The sequence below is a fragment of the Lipotes vexillifer genome, unplaced genomic scaffold (assembly GCF_000442215.2).
Source record: "Lipotes vexillifer unplaced genomic scaffold, Lipotes_vexillifer_v1.1 scaffold1114, whole genome shotgun sequence".
NCBI classification, from domain to species: Eukaryota; Metazoa; Chordata; class Mammalia; order Artiodactyla; family Lipotidae; genus Lipotes; species Lipotes vexillifer.
The window spans coordinates 2,003,317-2,013,149 of record NW_006779031.1 but is presented as its reverse complement, the minus strand read 5'-3'; the positions used below and the strand labels follow the sequence as shown (position 1 = coordinate 2,013,149).

Genomic DNA, 9,833 nt, shown 5'->3' with positions numbered 1-9,833 from the left:
CCCCGGCGGGCCGCTCGGGCTAACACCTGTAGGGGCTCAATCTCCCAAACCCTTCTCCCCTCCTCTTCCCCGAAGGAGCTTAGGGAGGAAACAGTGATGGAGGAGGCACTGGGGTGAGGCAGTTGGGTTGGAGGAGCCGGGGGTTGCTTGGCGATGGGGGCGGCGGAGTGGGATGTTCCGTTAGTGTGTGACTCTTAGCTGGCCAGGTTACGCCCGGGCTGGAGCCCCCGCCCCAGGCTCGGACACACAACACCCACTCCCCTCCAAACACACACTCGCTGAGGTTTTTCGCATGGCGACACTTGTAGCCATTGAGGAAGGAGGCCGGGGCTCGCAGACTGCTTTAGCCCCCGCGGCCGCGGCAGCAGCAATAGCAGCAGCAGCAGCAGCAGCAGCAGCAGCAGCAGCAGCAGCAGCAGGCACTGCAGAGCTGCGCCCGCACACGCCACGCTGCCACCCGGCGGTTTTTGCCGACTTTTCATTTCAGGCCAATTTGTGCGGCCCGAACCCCGTTTTTCCTCTCCACAAAACAGAATGCGCCCCCTCATCATTCTGTTCGGCTTTGGGATCCAAACAAAGAGCTTGGGTGGTGTACCATAAGCAGTATCTGGGAAATGCAGAGCTGAGCCTCTTTATTTAAGCTCTGGCGCGTCTCCAATACCTTAACTTTCCCCACCCCCTCAAGCTCAGGCAGCCTGCCTCCCTTCAATTCAGGAATCAAGTCTGGCTTGTTGCTCACTTCGCTCAGTTCACAAGTTCTGTCCCTTCCCTGTTCTATATTTTAATCTGGAGAAGAAAGAAGGAATTTTGAGGTCAAATGTAACAAAAAGAATAGTCCGTCCACATCCCTCCCTTCAAACAGACATGACTGGTTTACTATGTTAACTTGATTTCTGATGCCAGAAAGGAGGCCCCCCAATAGTAAGTCTGCTCCAACGTGGAGCTACCACTGTGCTCTGTTTACTGGACCTCCGCCCCTTTGCAGATCTTTTCAGAATTGATACAGATGCAAAACCAAATGCCTACACTCTGGTCCTTTCCTGAGCTCTTTTGCCTGAACCTCAACTAAGAAACTGAAATCCTTCAGGCTTCTTAGCCCATCAGAGTTGAATCACTTGAACCTTCTGTAAATTTCATTGCTCCACCGGGGAGGCTGCTGCCACCTCCCTTCCACCTTTCCCCAACCTTGAAGAGTCTCTTGCCCTGTCAGAAGCACGATTATGTGTCTGCTAAAGTGGGCGGGGGTGAAAGTGCAGGGACTGAAATGGATACATACAGGAGAATGATGCCGAATGGTCTGAAATTCCCTGCAGGTTAGTCTACTGCTCCTTTGTGCTTTGCACTTTCCCAAAAGAAAAGGGAGGACAAGGTAGGAGAGTTTTAGCACCTCAAGTCGATCGAAGTATCTTCAGACCTGAGTTCACAGGGGAAAAACCCTGGTCTGCTCCCACGGAACTCTGAACACCTTAAAAATTGGGACTGGGGCTTGGTCACCACTATATTCCCATCTCCTGGCACAGTTCCTGTCACGTGATTTGTGCTCAATAAAAGTTTATTGAAAATAATTGACAAATGACTGATCGATACTGATTCTGAAGGGTAGGAAGATGTTCCCTGGCTCAGAGTGCATGTGATTTGAATTCCAAGTACCACGAAGGGAAATAGTCTCACCAAAAGAGGGGTCAAAAGGAGCTCTGACCAGGACCAAATATTTGGGGTGTGGGACGGACAGTTGAGAGATTCCTACTCACTGGCCATGTTTTTACCTCTGCTGAGTACCAACTCCAAGGGCCTTTTTCTTTTTTCTTTCTTTCCTCTTGCTTCTCTCTTAGGACCTTGAACCAAAGCAGGCATGACAAAGCTAAAGAAAGACAGAGTTCTGATTCGGGCAAGGGACAGAACTTGGGAAGAATGAGGGAGTGGTACTGAGAAAATGAGGAAGGGCTTTCCCAGGCTCTTTCCTCCGCTTCTCCACCGGGAGAGCACTCATTGTTTGCTTGTCCAAATGCCATTCACAAGGTATTTTCAGGTGTGTATTTGAGGTAGACAGGCAGGCACGAAGAAGACTTCAGGAATATATAATGAAGAGGAGGGGCGCGTCATTACAGAGTCACAAACACAAACATGTAAATACGCCAGCTCTGTCACCAACCCCTAGCCACCACCTCCGGCTTTTTTTTTTTTCTTTTTTTTAATACATTAGAGAATTAAACTCTATGCCATGAGCATGGAACCACTGGGTCAAAGCTGATAACCAAATGATTCTATGGGTGTTTATAGATATCTTTCTTGCTCTAACGTCTCTTGAAAAATGAGAGGTATGGGGGAACCAGACTCTGTGTCCCATGTCCCTGTCAGCCCACAAAATGTACTTCTGCCTATTTATATCCCCCCTTTATTCTTTCAACCCCACGGACAGGAAAACGAATGACGTGTGATGGGTGAGACTAGAGACAGGGGCAGCTAACTCTGTGGTGTGCCTGCCTACAGATCACATGTGTTCTCCTGTCTCGTTCAGTGAGAGAACTCACAGAGGCCTATCACTGGAGAGGGATCATGGTGGGCAGGGGGCGGCGGGGAGGGACTGAATGAAAGCCATTTTGACTTTGGGTCCAAACTGTATTGTACAATCACGTTAACCACTAATGAAGCAGATATTTTCATCCTTTCCTAACTCTCATGTGTATTTCTCAGGTGCTCTCAGAGAAGAGTGTGAATATAACTCTGAAACCCTCAAAGCAGATCTGTGCTAAAGCCCCATTCATCTTTTTTATTTCTAAAAGATTTTTTTGATGTGGACAATTTTTTTAAAGTCTTTACTGAATTTGTTACAATATTGCTTCTGTTTTATGGCCACGAGGCTTGTGGGATCCTAGCTCCCTGACCAGGGATTGAACCTGCACCCCCTGCATTGGAAGGCAAAGTCTTAACCACCGGACCGCCAGGGAAGTCCCAAAACCCCATTCATCTTGGGAAGGCAATAATGAAAGAAAGACTCGCAGGCCACCCTAGAGAAGCATATTTTGCCTTTCCTTTCTGTCTTACTGCCACCCCAGGCCAGCAGCGTGACATTTCAGTGGGAGGATGAATAAAGAACATTCCTTTGACACTTCCAAAGTGCCTTTTGCTCCTGTCTCGCTCTGTTCCTACCAGTTCCCCCTGTGCCCTTGTTAGGGAACTTCCTGGATCTCCTGCAGATCCAGAGGAGTTTCAGTTCTCCCTGCTTAACTCCAAGGCTCCCAACTCCTCTATGCTAGGTGGGCCTACTCGCTGCAGCTCCTCCCAGACCTTTGCTCCCCACTGCCCTATCCACCGAGCTCTCTCCTCCATCAGATTCAGGAAGAAAGCATCCTTGGCTCCTTTCTCCAAGTCAACTCACAAAGAGTTCTAGCCTGGGAGACAGGAGGCATACCTTTGAATCCTGTCTCTACCACTAACTGGCTGTGTGACCTTGGACATGTCATATCTCCTGTTGGGGCTTCATTTTTCCCACCTTTATTTATTTTTAAAAAATATTTATTGATTGATTTGGCTGGGCCAGATCCTAGTTGCGGCATGCGGGATCTCTCAGTTGCAGCATGCAGTCTCTTAGTTGTGGCATGTGGGATCTAGTCCCCGACCAGGGATCGAACACCCCCTGCATTGGGAGCATGGAGTCTTAACCACTGGCCCACCAGGGAAGTCCACGTTTTCCCATCTTTAAAATCATCCTTGAGACTTGATGAATGGCTTTCAAATCGTATCCTGCAGAGCCCTAAGAGTACACAGATGTAAGGTCCCTCACCCGTGTTTCAACCATAGCACTTCTTTCCTTTCTTTTATATATTGGGACTCATTGTGTGATTTCTTATGAAAAAGATAAAAATAAAAAGATTCCACTACTAAGAACAAAACATTTGAAGACCTCTGGATGAGATGTTCCGGAAAGTCTTCTGGGCCCTGGGAGTCTATGATTTTTCTGCCTGTTCCTCTTACCTCTTCACCTTGTCCTCCTCATACTTGCCCCCTGCCCTTTCTCTTCCCATCCCATCAGAATATAAACTCCACATGGGATCCCCAAGAAAAATATGAGTCTCTTCGGCTCCATTCTTCACGGGTTCACTTGAGGAGCAGGCTCTGGCATTCTTTTCAGGGAGAGTTATGTGAGTTATCAGAGCAGAGAATGCTGATTGTTGTCTGCCAATCTCTTTTGGCAGGACTTGGCGGAGCTGGAAAGAAGCTGGGGGACCTGCTCTCAAGAGGCATCTCCAGGAGAGAGGCAGAAACCCAAACAGATGTGACTGTGATGTGTAAAAACGAGAGAATTCAGACAGCCTAATCAGGAGCAGCCTCAGTACTTTCTGAGCAGGAAGGAACTGGCTGCCTTTCTGAAACTCTGAAAAGATTTCAAACACCCTTCCTCCATGAAGTGAAGATAAACATACTCAGAGCCACTTGCCAGTTGGCTCTCCAACTTCACTGACAGTCCATCAAAACATCTCAGTGACCAGCTAGTTACCAGGTCAAGGACTGATGACGAGCTCAAAGGGAGGGAAGGGGGGCAGGTTCAAGTGCACCATGGTCAAGCAGCACTGGGATCCAGCTGGTAACTGAGTAGGGCAGCAGAGGGGTTACTGAAGAGACTGGGCAGCAAGTACCACCTTTTGTCGTCTATTTAATTACGTCCAAAAGCCGAGAGAACCGACTGGATAGAAATACAAATGAGGAGATTAGAGAAACGCCATTAGCAAAGGCTTCGGCCAGGTAACTCCAACCAGGAAGAAAAATGAAATTTAAGGAAATCTCGTCAATGTCACACTGGAATTCTAGAGACAGAAAGAATGACTACTGTATTCTGTAACATAACCTGACAAATTTATTAGCTGGCAAAGAGTCTCTCCTAGTCAGATCATTTAGGGGAATTATGCTTCAGAAACAAAGATCCCCAGAATCAATTTTTTTTTAGCAATTGATTGGCTCTCTCCTGATTTGCATTCGGAATGAAAAGCCAGGGAACCCTAGGCTTGCACTGCTCTAGAATAGTGGGGCTGGTCTTCATTATTTCCCCTCTCTGAGATCATTCTCTAAATACTTAAGCTATAGAATGTACTGAAGCCACCTCTGGTTTATATTTAAATCAAATAAATAGATAGATAGATAGATACATAAATAAAATCAATTGGGAACACACTAATTAATTCTGATCCTTAAGAGGAAAAATCCTATAACCCATATAAAAATTTCATTGTGCAGTCATAATTTATGAACATTAAAACCATAAAGCACCCTGATGCTATTAGTCATATCTATGAATTCAGCTCCTTTGCCATTTTAATTAGCCATAGCAGCTGCAACATCAAGAGTTCAAGGTCCCTGATTACCTGCTTGGTCACTTTAATCAAGAAAACCTGGAGAGGACATGGAAGCAACCTAAGTGTCCATCATCGGATGAATGGATAAAGAAGATGTGGCGCATATCTACAATGGAATATTACTCGGCCATAAAAAGGAATGAAATTGAGTTATTTGTAGTGAGGTGGATGGACCTAGAGTCTGTCATACAGAGTGAAGTAAGTCAGAAAGAGAAAGACAAATACCGTATGCTAACACACATATATGGAATCTAAGGGGAAAAAAAGTGTTCTGAAGAACCTAGGGGCAGGACAGGAATAAGGACGCAGACGTAGAGAATGGACTTGAGGACACGGGAAGGGGGAAGGGTAAGCTGGGACAAAGTGAGAGAGTGGCATGGACATATCTACACTACCAAACATAAAACAGATAGCTAGTGGGAAGCAGCCGCATAGCACAGGGAGATCAGCTCGGTGCTTTGTGACCACCTAGAGGGGTGGGATAGGGAGGGTGGGAGGGGGATGCAAGAGGGAGGAGATATGGGGATATATGTATACGTATAGCTGATTCACTGTGTTATAAAGCAGAGACTAACACACCATTGTAAAGCAATTATACTGCAATAAAGATGTTTTAAAAAAAAAAAAGAAAGAAAGAAAAAGAAACCCTGGAGAAAAATATCGGATTGCTGGGGTGGAAGTTTCTCCCTTGATCATTTGGAGAGAGGAAGGATCACAGGAAAATGAGCTTAAGCTTCAAGATGTGGGGATTGAAGTTTGGTACAAGGAAAACATTCTTTTCAGCAAGGGTTGTCAAATACCATAGCTGATTGCTGATTTTCCTATAGAAGCTTTTGTGACTACAACAGAAACCTTATCTACCTTGGTGGACATGTGGACTCAAGGCTCTCATTCTGTCATTAAAACTACACTACTATTCACATACCCATGACCTGCAACCAAGAAGGGGTCACGAGGAAAAGGGGAGCAACACCATTGCTGAGAAAGCGTAAGGTCCTGTCTGATGGGGCATGGAGATAACTAGTGCCTTTGCCTTTGGAAGATCATATTGGGTGAACTTGGAGCGTGTGGGTCAAGGCAGTCGCACCCATTTTCTAAAGTTTCTCTCGTTTAACGTGTGGGTAATACTTTGTACATGCAATACATTCATTCTCTACTACATGGTTTGCCCCAGTGGTGACAGAGCATCCAGAGCCAGCAAAAGCACCAGCTTCTCTGAGATCAATTTAGTTTTATTCAATAATATTTGAAGATCTTGAAGGAACAGTTGTTATTTTATGAGCTGACTGGTGGCTAACAAACATAAATGAGGTGTTTCTATGATGAAACACTTATGGCAGATGAGAAATGTGCAAAACTCAGAGGCAAAATATCTGTAACACCGGGTTCATTTCTTGCCCAGTGAACTAAGTAATCTAAATGAAAAGCTGGGGGAAAAAATAATGGAGGATTTGAGGCAGAAGCAGACAGTCATTTTTCTGGATCTAAGCTGTTTCAGGAAACAGGATTTCTGGAGGAAGGTGACCTAAACTCAAGATGTGTGGAAGGGAATGCAGTGTTTACAAATGATCTAGTGTTCACTGTTACTCAGCATAGGGGGGCAGGATTCACAAGCAGTAAAAGGAGCTCTGGATTGATTTCCTATTTGCCAATGGCACTGTTTCCATCAACTTCCGGTCAAGAATTGCCATCTTTGAAAGGAGCAGAGAGGTATGGGAAACTGCTTCAGTGCTCTCTCAGGATTAAGTCTTAACACATCTCTTTACAGACAGCAGCCAGAATTTGGGCAGCAGAACCTGCCAAATTTGGAGAAGATGGTATCCTCCAGATTCTAAGGAGTGGTCAAAGGCCAGGTCGATGATCCCCCTGAGAACTGTGCAGATGCCCTAGAGGAATTTTAAACTCTCCACTCTGCTTTAGTTGTTGTTCATTTGTTTTTTGGTTTGGGTTTTGTGTGTGTGTGTTTTTTTTTTTTTTTTTTGCCCAAACTGGGGTTTCAAATGGTGATAACACTCAATACCTACTGTGGTTATAATTGGATAAGCAACTTAAACCTTACAACACACACCTGTAAGGTAGGTGTTGTCATTATTGCCATTTTACAGAAGAAGAGAGGGCAGTCTAGAGAGACTAAGCGATATATCTATGGTTTCCTGGCCTGTACGTAGGTGGCAGTGCCCATATGTAAACTAAAGATCCTCAGCCAATACAATGTTATGTGTACAAGGCCAGCCCTTTTTCTTCTTGGCACCGGGTTTGGAATTTGGGTCGCTAAACAGTGGTGCTCGGATATGGCTATCTCTTGGCTTGGTTAACAGAAAAAGATGGAATATGGCATGCTTTTCAACTCAGTTATGTTTTTTTTCTTTTTTTAAAAAAAACAAAAGTGAACTGTGAAACAAACAAGAATAGATATGACCTATGCATATTTATTAGCACAGTTCATAACTTCTTAGAGTGATATTTAAAGAAAACTTCACTACCTTTCTCACTAAAATTCAATGATTATAAATCACTGCTTAATGCTACTCTGGGTTTCTCAGCCGAGGGAGTACTTTGACACCAGGGCCTGGTCTGACTCTGGTAATCTGGGGTTTGGGGATGCTATGAGACCTAAAAGACATTCCCCGGACTTTTTCTTCACCCCTACTTAGTGGAGACAAGAAGTTAAAGCTACTCCCAATTCTCTCAGTTCTTTTCATACAGGGAAAACTGGCTTTCCACACTGTAAGCATTTTTGTGCCATCTGCTTCCAGCTACAGGAAGCTTGAGTTCAGCCAAAAGAGAGAAAAATATTACACACAATGTATTTACTTCCATGCTCTGACGCCCATGACTATTCTTTTGCAATCGGGTTTCTCCAGTATCCATTCTAACTAATTTGCTCTAACTTTCCCCTTCTGACAAACAGCTAAAAGTATAATCAACAGATTGAAATTATTTACTAACTTCTCCTGTAACCACTGAAGACCTCAAGCAATTTGAGAAGCTGATTTCATAACAGGGGCCTTGATGCTCAATTAACAACCTCATTTTAGAGAAGAGATCTGAGGCAAGAGAAGTTAAATGAATTTGTCCTGGGCCAAATTGTTCATTAATTCATTTAAGATCGACTGAGAACCATTTGCCATGTACCAAGCTACACCCTGAAGGGGTGCAAAGGTACCTTGAAAGATGCAAAGGTACGAATAGCTACAATGGGGTTATCGAGCACTAACTATATCCCTGGCACTCTTCTAAGTACCTTACCCTTACTGACTCACTTAATACTTAACAACCACCTTATGGGCTTATCCCCATTCTACAGATGAAGAAGCTGAGGCAAAAAGAGGTTAATGAGTGCATTCAGGTAAGAAGTGGAGGATTCAAATCCATGCATTCTGACTTACATCCCATGTTCTTAAAACTGCTCTACTGCCTCTCCAGTGGCTGTCCCTGGCCTCAAGTGGAGGAGAAAGAGAAGTAAATAAAATGACTAAAACCAAATGTGATGAAGCACAGTAAGAGTGGTACCAGTGTCCAAAGTGCTGGGAGCATGCAAAAGGAGGCACAGCTAACTGTGGGCGGAAGTCGTCAGCTTCAGAAAACACACACACACACACACACACACAAACCATCCCACTAAAGATGGATTTTGGAGGATGAGAAAGAGCTAGGAAGTCGGGGAATGAAACCGGGTAAAGCCAGACTTCAAACCTGGGTTAAACTGACTCCTGGTGCTGAGTTCTTACCAGGCTATGTTACTTCACCTCAGGTGAGAGGATTTACACAATCTTGGATTATGATGCCCCTACACTTTGAATCACTTGGCGACAAGTTGATCCCCTATTGTAACCATCCTCCAGGAGTGTACTTTTCTGTGAAATACTGATTACAGGTATGGTCGTGAAGCATTCTGGGGATTGGGAGAAATACAATGTGCTAGGTGGAGGTTCTGATGCACGTTTGTGAGCTGTTTATTTCTTGCTTGTAAACCAACTGTCTTCCCTTCCCCACTGATCGTGTTCCGCACAATATTGTCAATGGTGATGTTCAAGTGTACAGTAGTTTATCGATTTACAACTGCCATCAGCAGAGGGTTTAGTAGAAGTAATCCTTTTGGAGAGATGCCAATCAAAATGAAAATTAAATTGGCATGTATGCCACAGTGAGTCATGCATCCTCCTCCTGCAATAACCGGGGTGAGCTTAGCAACCAGAGATTTGCATGTGGGCAGTTATTAAATAATTTTATGATGATGATGATAAAACTTTAAGCTAACAAATGAATTAAAGATTATGGGGAGGGCTTCCCTGGTGGCGCAGTGGTTGAGAGTCCGCCCGCCGACGCAGGGGACACGGGTTCGTGCCCCGGTCCGGGAAGATCCCACATGCCGCGGAGCGGCTGGGCCCGTGAGCCGTGGCCGCTGGGCCTGCGCGTCCGGAGCCTGTGCTCCGCAGCGGGAGAGGCCACAGCAGCGAGAGGCCCGCGTACCGCAAAAAA

General features: G+C 45.2%; 1 protein-coding gene across 3 annotated transcripts in view; it reads right to left on the bottom strand.

Annotated features, from left to right (window-relative positions):
• Positions 1 to 9,833, bottom strand: part of FGF13 (fibroblast growth factor 13) — a 520,464-nt gene that overhangs the window by 70,050 nt on the left and 440,581 nt on the right. The window lies entirely within an intron of this gene.